Source organism: Malaya genurostris, chromosome 2 (assembly GCF_030247185.1).
Source record: "Malaya genurostris strain Urasoe2022 chromosome 2, Malgen_1.1, whole genome shotgun sequence".
Taxonomy (NCBI): domain Eukaryota; kingdom Metazoa; phylum Arthropoda; class Insecta; order Diptera; family Culicidae; genus Malaya; species Malaya genurostris.
In genome coordinates, this window is record NC_080571.1 from 311,552,107 (window position 1) to 311,579,056 (window position 26,950).

At 36.9% G+C, this 26,950-nt stretch overlaps 1 protein-coding gene across 2 annotated transcripts in view; it reads left to right on the forward strand.

The window, feature by feature from the left end:
• Positions 1-26,950, forward strand: part of LOC131431109 (neural-cadherin-like) — a 1,211,689-nt gene that overhangs the window by 397,147 nt on the left and 787,592 nt on the right. For both annotated transcript variants that reach the window (XM_058596616.1, XM_058596615.1), the window contains exon 3: positions 9,423-9,465. The gene's annotated coding sequence lies outside the window, so the exon portion shown is untranslated. The remainder of the gene's footprint in view (positions 1-9,422; positions 9,466-26,950) is intronic.

The window sequence follows — 26,950 nt, forward strand, 5'->3', positions numbered from 1 at the left end:
TCCAATCGAAGCTCGATCTCTTGAAGTGACAAAATATCTCTTCTAATAGTGTGAGAGCGCCCTTCAACTTAGATTCATGGAACCAATCCAAATGGTTCAAGATAATAGATGAAAAGGTTCACACGTCATGATAGCTGAAATATCAATTACAGAATGAAAATGAACAAAATTTCCTTCTTTAGTTTTCATTTCTAATACTTTGGAGCACATCTCATTATATTTCAAACAGTTGAAAATTACCTATTAAAACTTGCTGGTGATAATCCTAAACTCAAATGTGAACTGGCACTATCTATTTATAATTCCGGCAGGAGAGTAGTATTTATGATTTTGAGTTGATGTTCATGCCTATTCATTCGAACTTGCGCACTACCAGCAGCGAAGACAATGAAGCAGTTAGACTACTTGGCACTTGAAACTGAGTAAGCAAAACTTCAAATGACTAGGTACGATTATTCAATTGACGTTGAATTCTTTAAGCTTCATTGGAGTATGACAACAAAAGTTAAATGAATAAATATAGATATGCTGACAGTCAGTGGTCATCAATTTCATTTTTATCTTATATTATTCGATTGAAAATGAAATTTTACCGCACTGGTCCTGACCGAACCTTTCCGTTTACTACGTGTGCAGCTTGGCTCTTGTAATTCATCTTCGTTCACAAGTAAATCGGGTGTTCCTCAGGACAGTAACCTTGGCCCACTACTGTTTGTGATTTTCTTCAACGATGCTTCTTCACTGCTTGGTGTTGGATGCAGATTGGTTTATGCTTATGACTTGCAGCTGTAGCTGGCAGTCCGTGCTATTGAAGATTGTGTTAATCTTCAGGATCTCCTCAATATTTTCATTGAACGGTGTCGACACAAATCAGCTTGCATGAAAAATATCAAATGTTTTTTTTCTCGGAACTTCGTGTTATTCATTAAGACTAACACATGGATCAATAAGTCCCGAGACTAACAATGGATACAACATTTTTTTCACAAAATTTTTTTTTATTCATCAACATAATCACCTTTTAGGGTGATACAATGGTTCCAATGTTTTTCAAATTTTTTAATACTATGTTTATAAAAAAATTCATCTTTCGCTTCAAAATAAGCTTCAGTTTCAGCGATGACCTCCTCATTTGAGCCAAATCTTTTTCCCTGGAGCATTTTTTTAAGATCAGCAAAGAGCCAGTAGTCACTGGGGGCTAAATCTGGCGAGTATGGGGGGTGGGGAAGCAGACCAAAGCCCAATTCGTTAAATTTCGCCATTGTTTTCATTTTTTTTTTGCTGTTTTTGTTCCATCGAAAGCAATCGCGGCACCCACTTGGAAAAAACCTTTTTCATGCTCAATTTTTCATGAAGGATAGTAAATACATTTCCATATGATATCTGTTTCATCTCAGCAATATCACGGAGCTTCACTTTACGATCTTTCATTATAATTTTTGTCACTTCACTCACATTTTCCGGTGTTACGGCTTCCCCAGGTCTACCCGAGCGTTCCGCGTCATTTGTGTCGGTACAACCACGTTTAAACTCGGCAAACCACCGACAAATCGTTGCTTTTGATGGACAAGAGTCTGGATAACATTTTTCAATCCATTGTTTCGCTTGCACGGTGTTTTTACCCATTAAAAATAATGTTTCATCAAAACAAGAAACTCGATTGTTTCCATTTTTTAAACTAACTACAAAACGACTTTACTCCAACCTCGATAACTCAGCTGTTTCTGGTCGGATCGACTTAAAATTTTGACCCGTTTCAAACAAAGGTTAGTAATCTAGAAAGACGTGGTTACTGGTTTACTACGAGCGCCATCTCTGCTTTAGTCTCGGGACTTATTGATCCATGTGTTATTAGTTGTCAGATGAATTATTTGAAAACATAAACAAATAACCTATAAATCGAAACATATTTGTGGCAAACTTACAAGAATGGGCAGAATTTCATCGCGAATATCTCTTGATGTGCTTAGCCCAACAACATAATTTTTTCTACAAGCTATCGGAAATATGATCGGGAATTTGGGACTAAATTTTTAACAGCGTTCCTTTTTTCGCACCCGGGCGGCGGTTTTGAGGTAGACATATATAACAAATCTTTTCTTTGCTTTGTAGAATCTTTGTTTTGCTTTGTAGAACAAATCATTCATTTATTCTACAAAGCAAAACCTCAAACGCTCAGGCTGTGCTTTCATTTGGACTTCGGTCGTTGAAAGGAACCTTAGTCGGCAAAGTAAGCAGACCTTTTGCGTTGTATAAAACCTCAAACGCTCAAATCTTGCTCTCAACTGAACTGATCTGCTAAATTCAGGTTCAGATTTCAAATTCAGCATCTAGCTCTAGAACTAAATTGCAACTACGTTTTTGAGTTTTGTTTAGTTCTTGAACTGAGGTCCAGTTTCTGAATTCTATAAATGGGTTCTTTTTAGAACTATTAATATATTCCCAAAGAACTACACGAAGTTTTTCTACTATGTAAAAATATCATTCCGGTTGGTCCAGGTCCGGTATCAGTTCTAGTATCAGATATCAGTTCCAGTATCAATAATTCAGTTCAGTATTGAATCTGTTGCAGAATGTTCATAGCCAGTATCCCTTTAAAGAAGATCGATTGCGTCATCCTAATGCTGGTCTTTTGCATTGGAGCAAAATACAACGAACAACGGAATGATGGGGAACATCATTCAAAATCTACCCTTCTAATGGCTCCAAATGTTATTTAAAGAACTATAAATAGTGCTTTTTTGTAAATCGGAAATTAAAACCATTAGTGTAGTGCAAATCTAGGTTGATTTGATTGGCTTTGTGGAATTTTCGCAGTACAAATTCGCAACAGTATTTAATATCGTAGATACTTACACAATTTGACCCCTCCTGAACGCCAGAAATTAGTCCCATACAGCGTTTTGATAGTTTTTTTCACTGAAATTTTCAAATCCGAAATGAAATAATCGACATCAAAATTCTGTATGTTTCTGTTATTTACTCTCATTTGATCCGCGTTAATTAATTGTATAGAAGAAAATATTTGTCACCAATAAGTCAATCTTGAGTAGAAATGCACCCTTTTTATTCCGGAGGCAGTAAAAGTTGCGAAAATCAAACAATCAACAAATACGAACAATTATCATTTTAATTCGTATTCGACGGTTCCAAATGACGGTTAAAAATTTCGAACACACACACGAAATTTCGAACACATTTCGAAATTTCGAACACACTGCACCCTGTAGTTCTGCTCCTTTATTAATCAGAACCATTAAGCTTGCAAAATGTTTTTCTGAAACAACTTGCTTGAGAATAGCACGTAGTTTCACATTGTGTAAGCTGCATTGCCCCGGTAACCAATAAGCACATACTAATGCCGCTTTATGACAGTAAACAATCGCCAATTGGCATTTCAATCGCACTTGAGACTGAATTAAGGCCGACTTTGGCAAAATATATGGCAATTCATAGATAATGCTTATTTAGGGCTGGTGTGCATTCCGAAAGCTGAATTCTGATTGATTTACAACAGATGAGCTTTCAGATTGCAGATATCGAGCTATAAGCATTTTTGGTGCTCATAAAAGGCTATTCTAATGCTATTATTAGTGCTTACTGGTTACCTGGGTGATCCATCAATGCTGATAAATACCGACACCGGCCACGTCGAATTCTCTGCATTTCCACTTGCATCACAGGAAGGGGTTGTTTATTAGTAAGTTATCGAATAACATTATCATGGGGTCTATTGCTCCGAGAAGCCGGCTACCGAGAATACGTTGCAAGCTCATTACGTTTTGTATTCATATGTGCTTCCCGCAGAAAAATAGATCAATCGTTCCCCGAATAATCGACACAGTTTAGTCTAGCCCGATTTTCATTAAGGAAAAATATAATAAGATTGTAAACAAGAACAAGGAAATATCTCTAAGGAACGATCTCACCAGTATACTGCTTTTCCTATTCGCATTGCTGTAAACAACGCAAGATGACACACCATTACTGAAAAAATAAAATAAACACTCGCAGATGGGTTTGCTGCAGACCAATTTTAGATTTTCAGCTTTAATCACACGATTGACTTGTACATTTGAACACATTCCATCTAGATCTGATAACATCAATCTGACAATACCGACACTGATAAGCAGATGGCGTCTCGATCGGTTGACATAGTTCAATTTTGGGGGGTAATTTTTTATTTTCGCAAATCAGCACTATTCAATAAATAACCCTTTGAACAATTTTCACCAACAAGCACACTGTTTCGACACTGTTTTGAACAATTACTTTACTATAAGTTCACAGAAAAAATAGTGAAATTTACACGACATGTAAATCAATGATACTTTGAAATAGACATTAGTTGAATCAAAAATTTTATTGAAAACTATTTTCGATGTGAAAGTAAATCGGAATAGCTTGATTTTTCGATGAATAATAAAGTATATTTTAATTTACGCTTTGTTTTGCTTTAAAAGAATATTGAAAAATAAAGGCTTGAGAAGTAACTTCATATTCAATTTCCTGCTCCAAATATTTGTACATGGAAATGGATGTAAATAATTTTATCTGTGTTGTTCACAGAAAGAAAAGATGAAATCTACACGACATGTTAATCGATAGTACTACGAAATAGATATCAATTGAAACGAAAATATGCACTCCAGAAAGGCGGGTGGGTAATGTCAGAGACATAACTGGATGTCGTGAATACGAAAACAACTGACATGTTCCTTAACACTTCCGAATATCAAATAGTTGATCAATTGTATGAATTATGCAAGCATTCCCCTTTTCCACATTTCTCGCAAATACAAAGAAGGCATCACTTGATCTCGATTACTGTGAATTTCACACAGCGAAAAGTGCACAAATCTAACCAAACTGTTCTAGATTTGCACTAAACTGAGAATACTTCCCTTCGATTTGCGAGCAAGAAATCCTAATAATTCTTTAGAAAACTTTTAGAGCCATTAGAACGGCTGATTTTGTGTAATGCTCTCTACCGTTGTTTTTTCACCAATGCAAATGACTGGCAGCTGTGACGTAATCGCTCTTGCCGAAAGCGAAACTAGCTTTGCAAACGACACAAAATACATCTACTTGTAGTGGCGATAGAATCCAAAATAATCCAATTTTTGTTGAGAGGTTTCTATTTACGTGATTTCGTTTGTAGCTTTTTCACTAATGGGCGGTCCTAACGGCTATAAAAATAGAAGCATATAGAATTTTAATGTCGATTATTTCATTACAGATTTGCATAATTTATTGAAAGAAACTATCAATGTGCTGTAGGGATCCGTTTCTAGCATTCAGAAGGGTCAAATTGCGTAATTCTCTACGACATTAAACTCTGGAACATTTTTCGCAAAAAAAGAAGGCTTCACTTGATCTCGATTAGTGTGAATTTCACACAGCGAAAAGTGCACAAATCTAACCAAACTGATCTAGATTTGCACTAAACTGAGGATATTTCCCTTCGATTTGCGAAAAACAAATCCTAATAGTTCTTTAGAAAACTAAGAGGTTTCTTTTTACGTGATTTCGTCTGTAGCCTTTTCACTAATGTGCGGTCCTAACGGTTATAAAATCAGCAGCATATGAAATTTTAATTTCGATTATTTCATTTCGGATTTGCATTTCATTGAAAGAAACTACCCGGATGCTGTACGGGATTCATTCCTGCCTTTCAGAAGGACCAGATTGTGGAACTCACTACGATATTGAACACTGTTTGGAACATTTTCTCGAACGATTTGTTCTACAGCAGCAGATATTTTGTTCTCTTCCTCAGAACGCGTTCTGATTGGCTGGTGTTGACATGGGTCAAATGAGACAGGTTTTTCAATAGTGGACTATAGAAATACTTCAATGCTGTTACTATACACGTTTAAGTTGAAAAATTTCGATTCTATTGGTAATAAGATTTTATAAATCCTTCAGATTCAGAGATCACTGAGCTTTCAAAAGACGAGAAAGGCAAACGCGCCCAATGAATTATCCTCTTTGATACTCGTTTATACCAAACATTTCAGAAAAGTTTAATTTTGAATTATTTGAGATTATGTCACACAACTGAGTATTTTATCATAAAATTGTGATCATATTTCCGATGGCATGTAGCAAAAATTATGTTGATTCGTTAGATACAACAAGAAATATTCACGATCAAAACTCATCACTCTCTCAGAGGGTAAATTTTGAAAAGGCACCCCATAGTAAAGTAAGTCGTATTCACGACAAAAAATTTGAATTTTACTAGTGACTTAATCCGTCATACGATGTAATTCTTAAAGACTTAATTTGTCAAATGACGGAAGATTTTATTTTTAATGACTTAATGTTAGATGAGCTTGAATTTTACTGGTTTCGACCATAACTTGCGATCTGCTAGCAGGTTCGACTGTATGAATTTGAATGCACCTTTTACCAGCCAAACAGATGTATGCTCTGTGGCTCTATCGATTAACAGATGTACTTGCGATCCAATGATTCTCGGTTCAAGTCGCGGCGGTTGCTATCAGTATTCTTGTTTTTCAATGAATTTCATGTCATGGAGTCTTAGACACAATATGAAATGTTCTTCGACGTAAATTTGCGTGAACTGCGACGTTCCATTTATGTGCATCGAATAAGATGTAAAATCTCAGGGTTTTTTTTAAGTGTGTAGTCATATGAAGTTTTTCTTCCTTAGTTTCAAGTGCCAAGTAGTCTAGCTGCTTCATTGTCTTCGTTCTTGGTAGTGAGCAAGTTCAAATGAATAGAATTACTAACATCCGCCCGATTCTCTCGATCCCCGTCCCTGTCCACCATCTTCATTGGAACTAAGATCTTCTTTTTTTGTCACTAATGGCAACTCTGTCATTTTCAGACATTTTGTTCCCACATCCCCTTTTTACCCCGTTTCCCGTTTCTTAGAGCTTAAGCAGTGTGCCTAAAAATATATAATATTATTGAATAAAAAAATGAATAGAATTACAAATGGAGTGAAGTATTGAAAATTGAACTGGAGGATGAAACTAATAATTTATGTATATTCTGTGAATGATATTTCATCTATTTAATTTGTCTTTCATCTATTATCTTGAACCAATTCGAATGTTTACATGAATCTCATGTGAATGCCGATCTCACACTATCGAAAGAGATATTTTGTTACTTCAAGAGATCAACTGACGGTGGTAATACTGAGCTTCGATTGGAAGAGAAACGAGTGAAGAACTGAATGCTGCCCGTTAGGTACGTCAGCGAACGTTGTGTGTGTGTGTCAGAGTGTGAAATTTACTGCAGTAAGGTGATCGTCAAAGCGGTCCACATTCATGCCAACTCTCCTCCAGAGGAAAAAATGGAAAAAAACTCTGACGTCTAATATGATCAGTATCTAACGGGGAAACAGATTGGAAAACTGACATGTGAACACAATGATGTAATGAAAACCGCGAAAATGTTACCACAGAGACGGGACTCGAACCCGTAGCTAACTCCTAACCGGGGAAATTGTTTTACCAATTAAACTACCCTGCATATGAAAACACATGAAGAGAAAGTCCAATTTCCCCGGTTAGAAGTTAGCTACGGGTTCGAGTCCCGTCTCTACGGTAACATTTTCGCGGTTTTCATTACATCACATGTCAGTTTTCCAATCTGTTTCCCCGTTAGATACTGATCATATTAAAACTAGCTCAAGACGGCTCTACGTCTTAACAAAGACTAAAAACAAATCGTCTGACGTCTAGCTTTGAACGTTCGAATGAACATTTCCTAAATATTTTATAAGCAGACAAGAAAATTGCCAAAAATCAATAGAGTACTAGAGCAACGTAGCCGATGCGTGGGCATTGTGAAGCTCAATTATTTCCGATGTAATTGGCATGGTGAAGCTCTACGTTATTAGGAAGAAGGAAGTTTGTTTTGTTCAGTTGATTTTGTACCTTACTGCTATCGAGAGGCATCCCTTTATTCAGATAAGTTTCAACTTCCTTTACTGAAGGTAAAATGTAAATATGGTAGTCAAAGAAATACCATCTAAAACGTCGTGTTAAGTTATAAGATTGACATGTTTGTAATGGTAATAAATTATCTAATTGAGTAATATTTTGAAAAGCTTTTAGCACCTTCATGATGCCTCAGTCAATTCACTTCTATTCCATCCTGATGGGGGTAGCAATCGACGAGCTCCAATTAGTTACTCGAAGGCAAACTTACTCAAAACCTGCAAAGTGATACCGCCAATTATTCCAATCACTTCGTCATCACAATCAATTGAACAACTCAAAAGCACCTGAAGATGGCGAAAAATACTGCTTCTTTCGGAGAAATCCACTTGTCACAAATGGCATGCTCGAACGCCGCTTGCCTCAAGACGAACTTCGAAGCCGCTCCGCAGTCGGATTTAACCAGCTTTCAAGGACTGACAAATCGAAGTGTAAGCAACTAAACCCCGTACCGAGCTGCTCTACTCAAGGCAGCAGGTAAATTGAGCGTACCTCTGCGAATCTTGTCAACATTCAGACGGGTAAGTTTGGGCGAGCATATCGCGAAGCAGACCGGTTCCACGCTCGGATGGCGACGTCACATTCAACCAATTCGAAGGCGTTGTACTGCTGCTGATAAATGCAAATTCGATAGCTCCCGGGAGGCTGTGAACCGCTACCAGCCGGGGCCAATTTCGGTCTTCGGAGCGGGTTGGACGACACGAGCTCAGTCGACAGTCGACCGACCGACCGTTTCGCAAATGATACCGTTCCCAGGAAATCAAATGTTGCGGAAACGGATACGGCAGAACGTATAAATTGTGACCCAGCGAAGCTGCGAATCGGCCTAGGCTAACATAATTTATCAATCCAATATTCTCGTGTGTTCGCCGGTAGAGGCAGCTCGGTGCGGGTTTCGCGTTCTGCTCGGATGAACATGGCTTGACACGCGCTGATCCGCTACCAACCGCAGCTGGGCGAAGAGGAGGGCAACAGAACCGAAGTGCTACAATCATTTGACGCTGGCCGATTCCATAATCTTGCACCGGATGAAGGATGGGGGAGGGAGGTGCCTAGAAATGGTTTAATCTTGCACAGTCACGCCTCGCAGCTTTTGGAGGCTGCCTGCTATCACTCGTAATTTATATGGGAAAGTTCAGCTTCCGCCAAATCCACCAGCCGTATTTACGTTGGTGAGTACGTGCCTATGTGTGCAGCGAGAAAATGTTAAAGTAAACTTAGTTTACTGTTTATTTACTGTTTGCTAAGCGCGCCTGCTAAACAGATCGGTTGAATGATGCAATCGGAGCTTTCCTAGTCGTAAATTTGCATAACGTAGTTTGACTCGCGATAAATTAACGCTCTGATTGCACTGGAAGAGATAATATTGAGAGTGCATTCAAACAACTGCACGATATTTTTGGAATAAATTAAACTACGATTGCTTTTGTTTATTTGCAGATTCTGTGGCGCCAACTGGTTACTCGATACAGAAGCAGTTCTGGTAAGTGGAATTAATAATAATCATAATAATAATAAAGCTAATAGTGTTGGAATGATGGAAACCATTTTTGCTGTAGAAAACGGAATTCAAATTTGTTTTCGTAAAACTGGAAGTATAAATATGCTCACATAAATATTTTTTTACGGTAATTCATGCTATTTTATGCTTGTCGAATCCACAGCAACCGACGTTTGCTACTTTAGATGAATTTCGCTCCAGCTCGAACAAATGTTGGTGAGCACCCTTTCGGATTTGAACAAAACTTTCTTTGTCGCAAAAAGCCACTCTTTATATACTTTGTTTTTCATAAATTGATGCAGACTGTCTTTCGAGACGGGCCAAACTAGAAGCACTTAAAATTGAATTTCAAAATTTGAAATTTTATCCAAAGATATGTGAATATGTTTCCTACCAACCGTTCATACACTGCAAAAAAATTTTCTAACCAAAACTGTTTCTTGTCCAAACTGAATTTTTCAACCAATGCCTTTTTTCGAAAACTCAACTAAACTGAAAATCTTTTTCATCCAAAATTCCAATAAAACTAAATTTTTGAAAAAAATTACACTGAATACCCTTTTACAAGTTGCCCGATATTAGTAATTTGACTTTATGATCAATTTTTTTCAGTGTAGTGTTTGATAAGTAAATTTTTCAGTATTTTTATTCAAAAAATCTACCAATTTTTTAGTATCACTAGCACCGAAATTTTTTATAGGATTTGCCAAATTTCGACTATATTTTTTTTGCATAAAAATTGTAAATAGTTGGACAAAAAAAGAAACAAAGTTGTTGAAAAACATTCATTTAAATCTGCGAAAGTCCTGCCGTATCCGCATATGATTTGGCGCGAAATTCGTATGTTTGAATCCTACACTGAAAAAAAACGTCAAAATTTAAAGCCGATTTACAGAATAAATAATAATTTTCGAATTTAATGAAATGTTGCCCCAAGGTAGCTAATTCCGTATGAAAAATGCAAGATGAGCATTTTTAAGGGAAAAACCCTTCTTAATCCACCTAGTGGTGTGATAATGCCTTTCTCTTTCTTCAAAACAGTCTCATGAAAATATTTTGTATCTTTTTATTAAATAATTTCTGACACTCATTTTTCTCGCTTTGGACACCAATTGATTCAGATTAATTCGAGTATTGTGAGGCATGCTTAATCGGCATAATTTTTCCAACCAAGCGCTTAGCATTTGCGTTGCCTATTTGTATAAGAAGAATGATGGTAATCTTAAAAATCCTTTTTAGTCCACTTAGTTTTAGTTAGTTGGTAGTCTTGAAAATAAAATTTCTTTTTAGAAAAAAATCGACTTTCTGGGTTCAAAATTTCAAAAATCTCAAAAAAGTCCCACAATTTTTTTTTTGAGATGACACTAAATCTTGACGTTTCATGCAATTCTAAGACGTTTGGCATCAAAATAATGGTACATAAAACTGTGGGTCTCCGAGGATCCGTTCGAGAGTCGGTTTTTCTAGCAATTCTTATACCTTCCAATAGAGAAACGCAAAAAGTCACTAATTTGTAACTAGGTTTTGATGGAAAAACTTTTTCTTCTTACAACTGCCCACTTTGCGATGTATGACGGTTGGTAGGAAACATAACCATCTATCTTGGAACAAAATTTTATCGAAATCAAAAATGATTTTGTTTTGTAAATCAATTGTAAATTTTTGAAGTCAAGTTTCTTCCAGTGTAGAGCTCAATAAGCATTTTTTCAATATTTTCATTCAAAAATTGAACTGATTTTGTGGAAATCACTACTACAGCACTTTTCTGTAGGATGTGTCATTTCCCAGCAAGAACTATTTAAAAGAAATTGGCTTGTTGTGACATATTCATGAAGTTTCATTAAAAAATGAGAGAGTTTTACCAACTGCGAATACGATTTTGAGCGAAATTCTTATTTATTAACTCGATACATCAACACACTTCAGCATTCTTTCCATGTGATACCATATTCAGTGTTCGAAAGAAAAAGCCGTTTTGAGACTGAAACTTTGACGATTTTTAAATAGGACAGCAAGGTTTTTTGGTGCTGTTTTTCACTGCAAAAATGTTATTGCGACAAATGTTCTGAAATAACCTTTTAAACTAGAAATATATGATGCGAATATCGCGTTGTCCTGTAATGATTCATCTTAAAGACTGTACTCGAAAAAAATGTAACAGACTAAAATTATCACGAAAATTTCATTTTAATGCGGATATCTTGGAAACTCTCAATAAATTAATAAGCACTTATTAGCTTTGTTTTTTTTTCAGTTATAGAGGCTTTAACCTTAAAGTCATTCCCCTCTTCGGGCTAGAAAAAAATTCTGGCCCAATGTGCGGGATCGGGAATTGAACCCAGGTGGGCTGCGTGAAAGACATCGACTTACCCGTCTCCCATTGCTTTGTTTTTGCAAAGTGAGTTTATTAAGCCTCATCTCCTAGGGTAAATGTCCGCACCTTGGACTCAAGACTACCCATCACTTTTATCAACTCTTTTTCTAAATCCTTGTGTTTTAAAGACCTTCTCTGTTTTCCGAATTCTAATAACTCTACCGATGAACTCTACCAAGACTAAGTACGTGGTGGCTGGAAGAGAACTAAGTTGCCTAAACGGCAGTGTAGGATCCGAGGTGGAGATTGATGGGGCACGATACGAGATTTTTGGTGAGTTCATATATCTTGTAACACCAGTGACATGCGATAATGATATTAGCTGGGAGGTAAAAAGGCGTGGTGCAGCTGCTAATAGGGCTTTCTACGAATTCCGTAACCAGCAGAAGCCACGTAGTAAAGTATAGAATGAAGAATAGAGCAGACGCATGAATCACGAGCTGTCCCAGGTATACAAACATGCCGATATTGGAAGGCTTATAAAACACGGCAGACTATAGTGGGTTGGACATGTAGCAAGAATACCAGAAGAAAGAATGAACTACGTGATGCTCAGCAGAGAACCTGGGAGAGGTCGTCGACTGCGAGGTAGACCCCGTACTCACTAGGTGTGCACAATCAAAGAAGATGCACGCGTAGCGGAAGTTCAGAACGATTGGAAACCGAAGGCTCAAGATCGAATATCCTGGAAAGCTACAATATGTTCGGTCATGCTCCGGAGACGGGATGAGCACCTTTGAAAAAGAATATAACTGAGCAGAAAAAGATATCAGTAACATATAGGTGGATTAAGAGGATTTTTTTTTATTTTACGTTTCGTCGGAAAGCGTGGAAGTTATGCTAAAAACCCCAATTCACTTTAAGGTAAAGGAAATGCAATAAAACTCAATTAAATAATTTTCGTACAATTTAAGCCATAGTGTAAAGGGTACGGGAACAACAATGGGTATGAGCTGATCACGCGGCCATTCTGGGTTTGACTCCAAACATAAAGACTGTCCCAGAAAGTATGGACGCAACCAAAAACCGCTGCTTTTTCGCAATGGTTCAGAATCTGTCAATTTTTATGGCTGCGTCCTGTTGTTTACATTTTTCTCTAACCACTTGTGCAGTTGTTTATTCATTTTCATTAGTTTGTTTCGAAATACGTGAACTTTCAGCAGAACAACGTCGAAAAATTGTTTACAAATGGTGCACAAAACGCGGACTGTCACTGGGAAAGATAGCAAAAATGGAAGGAGTAAGTTAAAAAGCCGTGCGAAATGCAATCAGGAAGTTCGATGAGGATAACACCTTTGAGGATGAACCGAAAACGGGTCGAAAAAAAGGTCCACTTAACCCTCAGTTGGATAAACGTATACTGAAGACGTTCGAGCAAAAGAAGGAGGTTTCAGCTCGGGATGTGGCCAAAAAAGTGCTTACTTCGAAGTCAAATGTTCTTCGTACTAAGGAACGATTCTTGCTGGAAATTTGAACTGCATAATCATGGACGATGAAACCACCGTGCAACTCGATTACAAATCCTTGCCCGGACCACAATATTATACGGTGCGAGAAGGGCAACTGTTAAACCAGTTCGAGACATCGTTCGAAGTCGAAAAATTTGATAAGAAAGCTATGGTTGGCAAGCAATTTGTAGCTGCGGTAAGATTTCGAAACCCTCCATCACCACTGCTTCAATGAGCAGCTGAATATACATCAAGGAATGTTTACAAAAACGACTTCTACCCATGATTCGAAGCCACAAGGATCCTGTTGTATTCTGGCCAGATCTTGCTTCTTGCCACTACTCGAAATCAACAGAAAAATGGTATACTACCAAAAATGTCACTTTCGTCCCAAAAGACATGAATCCACCAAATTGCCCACAGCTTCGACCAATTGAGGAATTTTGGGTATTAACGAAGGCACATCTTCGAAAACATGTCTCGGCAGCCGAAACCATTCAACAGTTCGAAAAAGATTGGAAAAAAGTGTCAAAACTTGTCGCCAAGAAGTCTGTACGGAATTTAATGATAAACAAATGTTGAGAATGATATTCTGTTGTTTCTTTTCATAAATACGTTTTTCTTCGCCGTGGCATCCACAATACATAGTACTTTAAACCTAATACATTTCGAATATCATATTAGTATGTTGGTATTCATTAGTTAATCTAAACACTGTTTTTATCAAGCGAGTTGCTATTATAAATCACATTAAATAAAATACATTTATTTTGTACATGATCTTATAACTATTTTAGGTGATAATAAATGAAGTTATGAAATCTCTATTCACATCCAGTCCCCTGAACCATGCCTTTGTCGATATTTTAGGAATAATTGAGAGCATCCAGATCATCTTTATCCCAAGAAGCTTGCCAGCTGGCAAGTGTTCTTTGGCGAGATGCGCTATAGAATTCGTTGAAAGCAATCGGTCTCTCATAAATTTCACCCTCAATAGCACCACGTTTGGCTAAAATATCGGCTCTTTCATTGCCTGGAATGCAATGAGCCGGGACCCAAACTATTGTGATTTGATAATTATTATTCGATATGACGTTCAGGCACTGTTTTATTTTGCCCAAGAAAAAAGGTTCATTTTTGCCAGCAGCGTTTGAGCGAATGGCTTCAATTGCACTCAGACTATCTCTGAAATATTCTGTTGTTGTAGTCTAATATTATCAGTATATCCAATAATATTTGAATATCTCACACTTGTGAATAATTTACAGCGAAATCAAAGTGCGTTCATACTTTCTGAGACAATCTTTAGTGTTGTCACAAAGTTTTTCTGCACTCTTGAAAAGATTGAAAATTACACGCGACCTAAATAAGAATCAAAGTCTTTGCATTACATCCCTTTTGTGGAAATTTCAATCTATTTCAACAGACTTCGCAGCCAATTCATAGCGTGCAGTACACCCAAACCTCCGTTAACGTAAAAATTTTTTACGTTAGCTCTTTTTACGAACAAAATCTCAAATAACGTAATCTTTTTTTATGAACCTATTTCGTAAAAAGAGGTTTCTGCATACAAGGAAAATCATTTCCGGCTCGTTTACATTCCATGGAAATTACTACAATATGGGTATTTTCGGAACGAGTTTGATGAGTAAATGTCGCAAAACGATGTTTCAGGTGGTTCTGAATTCTGCTTTAGTTCCTTATATGTAGAATTTCGCTTTATTTAGGGCACTTGTTCAGCAGTTTTAACAGTCTTGATAATCTGATTTAATATTTGTTTACTAAATCCGGCTATAATTTAGATCTACCGCAGATCTTATACTACTGCTTCAAAAATGTAAATGCCTACTCATGAAAACCGTTACGAAAATATTCATATTGTGAAGGTATTCGAGCAGTTCGATCAATATCACAGTAATAAGTAACATACTGTAAGGATGTTCAAGAAATATCAATAAACCATCTTGGAATTCAGAACCACCTCAAACATCGTTTTCCAACATGTACTTATCGAACCCATTCCGAAAATACCCATATTCTGATGGTTTGTAACGAATATCGATTAACCGTAAGTAGCAATCTTGGAAATTGCTGCGACTTAGAACATCATTTTCCAGTAAATACTAATAATTTTTGTTCCATAGTTATTCATTATATTATACATATCCAATTGTATATATACATAGGGAAAACTTGTTTTACGTTGAAAATTCCAAATAACGTAAACTATTTTTACGTCATAATTCGATTTACGAAGTCCCGATTATTACGTAAATGGAGGTTTGGGTGTACTACGATTCTACTGACACTGATGTCATTCTTCATTGATTCCACTCGCTCCCCTGAAAGTATTTTGCCTGGAAGTCAATCAATGAAACGGTTTTGTAAAGTTTGGTTTGCATGTTTGTTGCTCGGAAAAGAAAACGGGTGCAAAATAATTGCCCCGAAAATGCATTTTTTTCGTACGTTGCAAATCAATGAAACATTGTTCAAAAAGGTGGGAAAAACGTCGGCACAAGTGTATTTAGACCGGGGGATTACTTTGAGTAAGGGCGAAATAGAGTTGGAAGAATAAATATAAAGAATTTTGAAATTATGAACAATTGGGTTGTAAAATTTAGATCGGTAGCGATACTCCTTCTATGTGCATCTAACGAGACGTAGTTTTATATGTTTTTTTTTTCGAGCTGTGTGACAAATATCAAAAATCAAACAATTTTACAGGGGATTCAATTCCACGCATGGCGTAGTTTTATGAAACGTAATTCATTTAATTACTGGATTTTCCAGAATAACCTAAATCTATAACAAACAGACCCAGCTCATGATGCAACGATGTTTACATAAAAATATCTATCAGAATGCATGAGCTGTGTTTTGCAAAAACCGTTAAATTGTGTGATACTCTCATATACCAGACATAGGAAATTTAAAACATTAATCTTTAATGTACATGGTAACGATAAATACGTTGCTTTGGTTTACCGTCATCATAAAGAAAGATTCTTTCCGTCGAAGAGGATGTGCCTGTTATCCAGGATGGTGTACATGTTTTGCGTATGCGATTTATTTTTCTGACTTTTTTATTTAAGGTACTAACCTGTTAATAATTTTTCTTCGTTTCGATATCATTCAATGAATTTAAACCAATAGTCAATAAGGAATGAAAAGTTCGAATGTTAACACTATGGAGCAATAGTACTCAAAGTATTATAATGAAGTCACAATAATCAAGTGAGTAAGCAGAACACTTCTCGTAACAAAATTTCATCAATGCGAATCATTCGAGTCTCTGGAACATCGAAATACTGTTATAGTTTTATCTGGTAGAAGGCAAAAAATTCTAAAAGATCTCGATTACATACCATGTAATACAACATTTCAGCTTTGTAGAGCGTTTAGGATCTATAGCCGAGTCAAATAAATTAATGAATAATAAAATACATTAGTTTATTAAAGATTCTCGATAGCTTAATGCAGAACTCAATATTTACCTTCAATAAAAAAGCATACCTTTGGGAAACAGAAAAGGTGAGATTTAACAATATCTGATTGTTTGAAACAGTCTGCGTAGCTACAGTATCATTAATTCAATTTCCATAAAATTAATGATTGCATTGCAGAATTTCACTCCTTCGTCCCATCTAAAACTGGCGTTGAATCAAAATTCATCTCAGGTATACACATATGTATCATATTATCAAATTCTCACCATTCATTTAATTCGATCTACAATCAACCCAGGTACGGAGCGTTGCGAAAAGTAAGCTCTCTCGATAGTGTAAATACAAAACATAATGCACCGGCTTCAATAAGTGAAAATTATGTTGCTACCATGTTTTGTATCGACTACTGAAAATGAGCTGCTACAAACACAAGCACGATTCCGATTCAGCAACCAACGTGAACATGAATAAACATTGTAGTCAAATTCAAAAGCCAAAGTTGGCACAATTTATCGATATGGATTTGCGAAGTAAATGATGATCGCTACCCGGAATCCTGTCGATTACACCGAACACCTGATCCGTATGTTATATTGAAAACGAACCCAGGCACAACGATCCAGACACGTATCAGATCCGTGTTCCTACAACTGGGCTAGTGTAGGTTCAATCGATTTTTTTTCTATTACCAACACAATTTATCTACTCGGATTCCGGGGAACGATTTTCTCCGGCATTATTACCGCATCTTCTCCTTCGTCCCCTCCCCCATACAGCTCGCATCCTTGGCTGTCCGGTTAAGTTAGCAAAGTGAATTTTCCCATCCACTGAATAGATTTACGAAACAACAAAACCAATGAAGTATTGGTCCCAAAGGCACGATTCCTCACGCCACGGCCGAAGCATCGAGAGCCCGCACATCCTCTGTTTGATAAACAAATATTCAAAGTCCCAAACGGGGTGTGTATGCAGACCTCGTAAAAAACACACAAAGCCATGAAGATGAAAAGGAATAGATTCCGGTTTCGTTGGCCGGACTCCGGAGCAGCAAAAACAATTTCACATTCGCATCCGTCTTAATCAAAAACATATATTCTGTTATAATTTACTTCGCACTGATCCGTCCTTTCGCCAATAGTCAGCATCCACAAAGGACCTGCCACCCACGAATCTTCCGTCAACTCACAGTGCGCCGCGAAGGGAAATGTATTTATTCCTTTATGTGTGAGTATTTTCCTTTGGCCTGTACTCTAAGCGATTGTTTGTTCGCCAACCATTCATTCCCACAGTCTTCCGGAAAATTCGGAAAACCCCGGCTGGATTTGAATGAAATGAAATATCCATTGCACTTGTACCCAGCATCCAGCAAAGACCACACTCGCCCGTTTGGCAGCAAATTGGATCGTTGCCAAACGAATTTTGCTCTGTCCTTTCCTATCTTCGGCTTGACTTCTTCTACTGCTGGATTGCCCCCGCCAGTTCTTGCCAATCGTCGCCGCCAACCGCCGCGGGACGTGTTTCTCTTCGGGACCGAGGAAAATAATTTCCAAATGCAATCGGTGCTCCTTTATTGTGGTCTGCGGAGACGGCTTTCGATTGGCATCGTTGGTCTTTCTGCTACGGCAGGATGGGGCTCGCTCCCAAAGGAGGTCGGTCGGTTGGTTTCGTTTCACCGGGAAATGCTTTTTCGGTTTACGATTCGTTCCGGCTGCGATCCAGTGCAATTTTTGGCGCTGCTGAGGCATTGCTTTGGAATGGAATCGGGCAGTGGTCTTGCAAGCGGTTTGAGATGTTTATGAGTCTTTCGACATGCACCGAAGATTGAAGCGGCTGGGGGAGGCGCTGACAGAGAGACAATCCGAGATGAGGCATTGAAGCGGAAACAGTGCGGGTTTGTTTTTTTCGATTTTCGATGCTCAGAGCACGTTGTTCTAGGGGGAAAAATCCTAGTGAAATTATTTTTGAAAGTGTTTCGGGTTCTCTGCAGACAACGTATTGGAATTTGTTTGATGATGGAACGTAGTTTTTTTAGGCTTGGGAATCACAAGTATTTGTTTGATGATCGGTTTTACGGAAGCGTTTCTCTTTAGTTGTTTTTTTTAGGCTAAAAAGCAACTATTGATTTAACATTTAGAAAGTTTTTATGACACATTGCATTTCGTGTTGATTACAAAAATTAGTTCAAATATCTCCGAACTACTGGATTACTCAAAATACTTTTTAGGAGAAATTTTAATTGAAGAAAATTAGGTCTACGAGAAAATAACAGTCGTTCATAAACCGATGACGCCACTACTAGATTTCGGGGAAACACAATACAACAAAAATTCACATCTGTTAACAACAATGTATCAGCAAACTCAAGATTGAAGTTGAAAATCAACAATTTTCTATAACAAAAAGTGTGGCTGATACTCATCTTCTCGCTGTTTTTAACCCAAAAGCTTTGCGATCTATTACGAAGGATGGAAACTGGACACCGTACGAGTTGAAGTCAAGTAACGTCAAAAACCATATCGCAAGAGAATCGATCGCAAAAATCAGAACTGAACAACAAGATTCAATAAGTTCCCCTGCAACTGAACCGTAGAAGAGAGCTAAAGCTTAGAATGATTAGCTGGAGTTATCGCTCTGAGTTGATACTCCGTTACTGATACGATCAGTTTAGAAATGTATCATATTTTTACGTTTCGTCTTCGACTCATCGGTGCATTTGCAGGTTATGGTGAACTGCTAAAGCCACCTCGCGGCACAACACAATCCGCTAAGCAAACGTAAGGTTAATTCTATTGGCAAAATACTTCTTTCTCCAAAACGCAATGTCTTTTTTGGTGTACCGAAGAAACAAAACAAATTGACGGCATACTGGCCGTCAACCGATTTTGTTAGCGAATCACGCTAATGCTCTAATGAGTCGAAAACTAAATGTAAAAATATTAAATAATCCATGTGCACTTTGCACAAAATGATTACCCACATGGTAGCAAAACCCCTAAATGTTAGAAAATTTCCAAGATGGCGACTTCCAGTTTTTTTAAATTCCTCGAACCCCTTACATTTGGTATTTTCCCGAACGGGTTCGATGAGTAGAAGTCGAAAAACTTTGTTTGAAGTGGTTCTAAAATTCAAGATGCAGACTTTCGATAAATTGTTATTTTCTGAAAATCACTACAATTTGACTATTTTCGGAACAAGTTTGATGAGTATATGCTGAAAACCGATATAATTCGTAAATTCAAGATGGCGACTTTCGGTTTATTGGTAATCCTTGAATGCTATTACAATATGGATATTTTCAGATCGGATTTGATAATTAGAAACCGGAAAATGATGTTTAGACACGTTTCAAAAATCAATATGGTGAGTTTAGGTGTATCGATATACCTTGAAGACCATTAATAATTTTTAAACAACCACAACAAGTGGATGTATAAAAAGCTTGTTCGAGTACCATGCATTATAATTTTCTATTCTACGATATGATATCAATATTTTTAATTGAACAACTGAAAATCTTAATCTAATATTTAAAAACGACCTCAAACATAAATCTTTTGCTTCAAGTCCATGTGTGTCAAGCGTTCCTAAAATATTTATATTTTCAGTTTTACACAAATCACAGTGTTTTTAGTGTCGTGATCTCTCATCACGACCTTTTTCACGCTTCCAAATTTGCAGCATCTATTCATCAAATCCGTTCCGAAAATATCCAATTTGCACAAGTTTTTAATGAATATAAATAAACCGGAAGTCGTCATACTGAAGTTCAGAACTACTTCCAACATAGTTTTTCGACATGTTCTCATCAAATCCAGTCCGAAAATACCCATATTGTACAGGTTATTAAGGAATATCAATAAACCAGATGTCGCCATCTTTGAGTTCAGAATCACTTCAAACATCGTTTTCCGACATCTACTCATCAAATCCGTTCCAAAAGTACCCAAATTGTAAGGGATTTTTAGGAATATCAATAAACCGGATGTCACCATCTTGGATTTTGGAACGCCCCCTAACATTATTTTCTTGCACCCACTTATGTCATCCATAACTAAAATGGCCACATGATTTGTTTACGAAGTAAATTCCAAATAACGTAAACTTTTTTTACGAATCAAATTCTAAACAACGTAAACTTCTTTTACGAACTACCTTCATTTGCGAACCCTAGTTTAGTTCGTAAATGGTGGTTTCGGTGTATTGTCACGAAATAGTAACTGACAAAGATACTAAAATATTCTGGTATGATTTTTGCAACCTTTTGTTGTCTTTCTTTGTATAAAGTTAATAGAATTGCTAGAAAATCGACTTTCGAACAGAGTCTCGTAGACCCATAGTGATATATACCATTCGACTCAGCTCGACGAAATCGTAAAATGTCTGTTTGAGTGAACTTTTAAACGATATTTTATCGCTCTATTATCTCGGATTTGATTGAACCGATTTCAACCAGCATAAGCTAGTTTGAAAGCTACTATTGAATTGTGGATCAAACTCAAAGACCAAATGGCTATCACCTCCGGTTCCGGAGATATAATAGTATAAATGACGCAACTGACAAAGCGCGTTGTTTTTGTACCACCTTATTTTCTCAGAGATGGTTTAGGCGATTTTAGGTAGCTTGAGCACATTTGGAAGCATACTATTGAATTGCGGATCAAGTTCGAAGATCCAATGGCTGTGATTTCTGGTTCCGGAGTTATAATGGTATAAGTGACATAACCGACAAACACGCGTTTTTTTATCGCTCAGAGATAGCAGAGCCAATTTTAGCAAGTCTAGGCTCGTTTGAAAGCTGCTTTTGAATTTTGGAATAAGTTCGAAAAACAAATAGTTGTTAATTCCAGTTTTGAAAATATAATAGTATAAGTGACGTTACCGACTAACCGCACCTACTTTTAAAAACACGGATGTATCTTTGCACGTACTTTCTTCAAATGTTTTTAACTAAACTGATCAAGTAGCTAGATCAACAATGATACTCAAGAAGATATTGTAAAATATCAATTAAACGCTCAAAAAAAAAACAACTGTGCTCTGAAATATTGAGGTTTATCTAGAATAAGACAATTAACCGAAAAAAAATAAATATGTCTCGGTAATATTTTTATTTGAAAATGATGAATCTTGGGAATGGTTACTTCTAATAGGAAGTTTACTTTATTTCTTTTGAGTTGAAAATCATAATCTGGTGTTTAAAAGATATGAGGCTAGTAGGTTTTAGGGTGTTTTAGAGGGCTATTTTCACGCTTCAAATCTGATTTTCTCAGAAACGAATATCAAAACACCCAACTGACAATCTCCTAGAAAATTAGTTTATATTATTCTGTGAAAATTTCAGAATGATTCATTGACTTTAGCGGATGGGAAAGTTTTTTTTCTGAAGAAAGGTGCATTGCATAGATGAAAACGCCGTCTTTCAACCTGTTCATTGAATATCTAGCCTTCAAAAGCATGGATCAAAAATCTATCCTGACAATGTCTAGAAAATTAAATTTAGATGCGATTCGTGCATAAAAACATATATGTTGTCGCGATAAAAATGAAGTGAATGTTATTTTTGTGAAGGCGAGTCGATTTTTATACACGCGCCATTTGTCTGCTCCAGTTTCCTGGTAACGTAACGAAAAAAAAGAGAGAAATAAAATCGACTCAGAAAGGCTGCCATACAAGCGGTGGCTTTATTGTGATGTAGTCAAACTTGTAACCGAAAATATCAAAACTTTCTTGGCCACCCGGCCACATCAAGAGTCATTTTGCACATTTGCGAGAGAGCATAGAGAGAAATGTAATACGTAGAGCAAGACACGTGGTCTTATACGAGACCAACTGGCCTCAGCCCTTAAGGTGAAAGGAAAATTTCGTGTAAAATTTCCATCGCTTGAGTTGAACGAATCGTTGCACAAAGCATAACAGGCAAAACCGACACATAGAAACCAAGAATATTTTCAGTGATAGAGCGCAGTGGGTTTACCATACGTTATATTTTTTGCAATTTGAATATATTTATATAATTTTTTATTATATAATATATATTTATTATATTATTATAATTAATAATAATATATTTATTGTTTTTGATTACTATTACACTAGAACTATAAACCATTAATAATTTTAATTAACTAACATGAGGTTATTGCTTTAACGACTGGTTATGAGTTTTTTTATTCTATTGAACGGCTTTGCTCAGTCTAAAAAGTAAGGCAGGGGTTTTTTTTCAAATTTGCCCGACGTTTCGGCCGTTTTTTATTGCCTTTTTCAAGGGAAATGAAATTTATTCAAAATTTTGTTGTTAGAGACATGTTTTACAATAAAATATTTTATTCTGGGAACTCACTTAGTCTTGTCGTCTTTGTCGGTCTCGTTTATTGCAAACGGTAAGTAGTATGTTGTAGTCAGTTCTGTCAAAATACTGGAACGGATTCTTTATAAGCGGCATTAAATTTTCGTAAACTGTATTTTGGGTGCTCACAATCCTATTATCTGCACGCACTGCATCTGGTTTTTGAAGATGGAGGGTATAAATTTGTTGTGGGTACAATTGTAGATTGTGAGCCAACAAATCTGGCATTGTTAGTGTGTGTTGCAGTGGCTATATTCCGTAGAGTGTTTGCTATTTTAACTGTGTGTAGGATGCCTGCGTACGTAGTCATCGGTGCGGTGGTTGACGGAATTGGCTGTGTTGGTTATATGACACATTTCAAGTAATGGTAGTGCTGAGGATCTGAACGATTTATCAATTATTGTGACATTGTTTACGTCGTACATATGGTCGTGAGTGATCATATGTTTGATAAGAGCTGTTTTATCTCCGAGAGAAATCATCTGCTGGTCGATGTTGGTTTTGCCATCTTCTTTCAGCCTGTGATACATATTGATGTTTGGTTTGAGTCCATACTTTCGTGTTTTTAGCGGGTCATGCCAATATAGGTCATGTTGCAGTCTGAGCAACGCAGGCTATATATGACGTTAGATTGTAATAAGGCATTAATGTTCGGAAGCAGTTGTGCAGTTGTGTTGATGGACCTTGGGCTGATCTTCACGTGTTGGTATTTTGTTTTTAAGATTTTCGTAATACGTGGAGTAAGCGATGAAACGAAGGGTATTGATCGGTACGTCTGATCAATGTGTCCTGGGGCATCGTTGCTATGAATTATGCTGGTTGTGTCGACGGCAGTGTGAGATGTTGGGTTTTACAGCGATGCATAAGCCGGTGCATCAATTTTGGTGCATAATTATTCCTTCGTAGGTGTTTGAAAATTATGTGTTGTGTTTCAGTATTGTCCGTAGTGAGAAAAATCACTCTATTTATAAAATTAGTTGCGACATTTATTTTCATTGATAGTGGGTGGAAGGAATGGTAATTTAGTAGTCTGTCAGAAGCTATAGGCTTTGAATACCATTGGGTGGTTAGAGTTTGGTCGGACTTGCGAGTTACGATTGTGTCCAAAAACGGTAGTTTGTTGTTAGTGTCTTCTTCCATGGTGAATTGTAGATGTTTATTGTAACACATGGATCAATAAGTCCCGAGACTAAAGCAGAGATGGCGCTCGTAGTAAACCAGTAACCACGTCTTTCTAGAGTACTAACCTTTGCTTGAAACGGGTCAGAATTTTTAGTCGATCCGACCAGAAACAGCTGAGTTATCGAGGTTGGAGTAAAGTCGTTTTGTAGTTTGTTTAAAAAATGGAAAAAACCGAGTTTCGTGTTTTGATAAAACATTGTTTTTTAATGGGTAAAAACACCGTGCAAGCGAAACAATGGATTAAAAAATGTTATCCGGACTCTTGTCCATCAAAAGCAATGATTTGTCGGTGGTTCGCCAAGTTTAAACGTGGTCGTACCGACACAAATGACGCGGAACGCTCGGGTAGACCTGTGGAAGCCGTTACACCGGAAATTGTGAGTGAAGTAACAAAAATTATAATGAAAGATCGTAAAGTGAAGCAAAATTATGATGACAAAAATTATAATGAAAGATCGTAAAGTGAAGCAATCTCACTGTGTTAGGGCAGGATCGTAGTTTCCAACGGATTAATAATTGGATATCACACACGGCAACGAACGAATAACACCGCCAAACGGAAATGGTAATTATAAATTGAAACTCGTCACTACTGAGCACAAAATTGATCTATTTCAAAACGATCTGGTTAACTGAACGGTTCGAGCAGAAAAGAGAAGCTTTATTTCTCAGCTAAGCCTATTTAAAACCTACGTTGTGAATTTGGAAAGCTTTTCTAAAGAACTTAATTATAGCAAGTTTGGCTGACCACACTGTCTTACAGCTAAACTTTTTATACCCATAATATTGAGAACTGTCACACTGAGATGACACAGATATCATTTGGAAGTGTATTTACTATCCTTCATGAAAGATTGAGCATGAGAAAGGTTTTTTCCAAGTGGGTGCCACGATTGCTTTCGATGGAACAAAATGCACCCTGCCACAAGTCGATGAAAACAATGGCGAAATTGAACGAATTGGGCTTTGATCTGCTTCCCCACACCCCATACTCGCCAGATTTAGCCCCCAGTGACTACTGGCTCTTTGCTGATCTTAAAAAAATGCTCCAGGGAAAAAGATTTGGCTCAAATGAGGAGGTCATCGCTGAAACTGAAGCTTATTTTGAAGCGAAAGATAATTTTTTTATAAACATGATATTGAAAAATTGGAAAAACGTTGGAACCATTGAATCACCCTAAAAGGTGATTATGTTGATGAATAAAAAAAAAATTTGCAAAAAAATGTTGTTTCCATTGTTAGTTTCGGGACTTATTGATCCATGTGTTATGAGTTAAAACAGTTTAAAGTAGTTTGTATTTGGTCGTGTGGTAGGGCCACAAACAGATCGTCTAAATATTTCCGAATTATGGGCATGTCAAACGGTAAATTTCGAATAGCCGTTCTAAGTAGGTTTCCCATTACTATGTCCGCTTAAATGGGTGACAACGGACTGCCCATAGCTGTTCCAAATGTTTGCATGTAGAATTTGTCGCGGAACCGAAAATAACTGTTTTTTATACAAAACTCGACCAGTTCGAGGAATAAATCTAGGTTTATGTTAGTATTTTCCTTGATATTGTCCCAGTCCATGATAATGCCATGCAAGACTATTTCTGTGGGTATGTTGGAGAATAGTGATATCACATCTAACGCCACTAGAACGTAGTTTGATGGGAGGGTGGTCAAAAATGGCCGAAACGTCGGGCAAATATAAAAACAAATCGTCTGCCTTACTTTTTAGACTGAGACTACTTCTAAAGAATGATGGAAAACAAAACAACATTCAAGCATTTTCGTACCAAATAGTGATTCACCACGTGAGAGAGCGCCGTCAAATATTATTATCGATTAAAAAAATTTAGAAATAAGATATTAAGTACCAAATAAATACATTTTCCGTAAACGTTTGAATATTTGAATTGCAATTCTGACACCAGAATATATGAATGATCGAAAGCAATGATCCGGGAAAAAAGTCAATGAAAATGATCAAAAATGCACTGTTGGAACTTTTAAACGAAAACCAAACGCCCGGTATGTGACAGCCAAAAAATTTCAGGGACCCGGTATGTGACTGCCAAAAATAATAGCGACGTTCCCGAAACCTCCGCTGTGTCCAGAGCTTTACCAAGAAATTCACAATTTAGCAAGCGATTTGTACTTGCAGAAAGCGAAGTACAACTTTCGTTACCACAAGCCCCATGAATGCACAGGTGTGTTTGAAAGAGTGTCTCCAAAAGCGACATTTCCCTCTTCTGAAGGCTGAAGACGGTCCAAAGCTCTAGTTGGTTTTGGCATCATGCCATTACACGAAAGACGTGCTAGAGTGGTATAAAGTGGTATGGATGATGTCAAAAATGCTTGGCCATTAGTAAAGATCACCATCTAAAACAACTTAAAGTAGTGAAGAAAGTAGAAGAAATGAAGAAAGCATGAGTAAATGTGCAAAATTTATGTGTGCCTATTTTAAATCTTTTATACTGAATAGGTACTTTCAATGCAATCACATGTAATTTACTACAATATGTAAAAATTATCACTCATCACAAGGAGTTATTTATATGCATTCCAATTCAATTTAATTTACCTTGTAGTCTAGATTTACCGCCAACGAACTATCAGTTGTTTCAGATAATCAAAAATTGTTTCGATTCGTTTTCGTACTCAAAGCAGGATAGAAAATAAAACT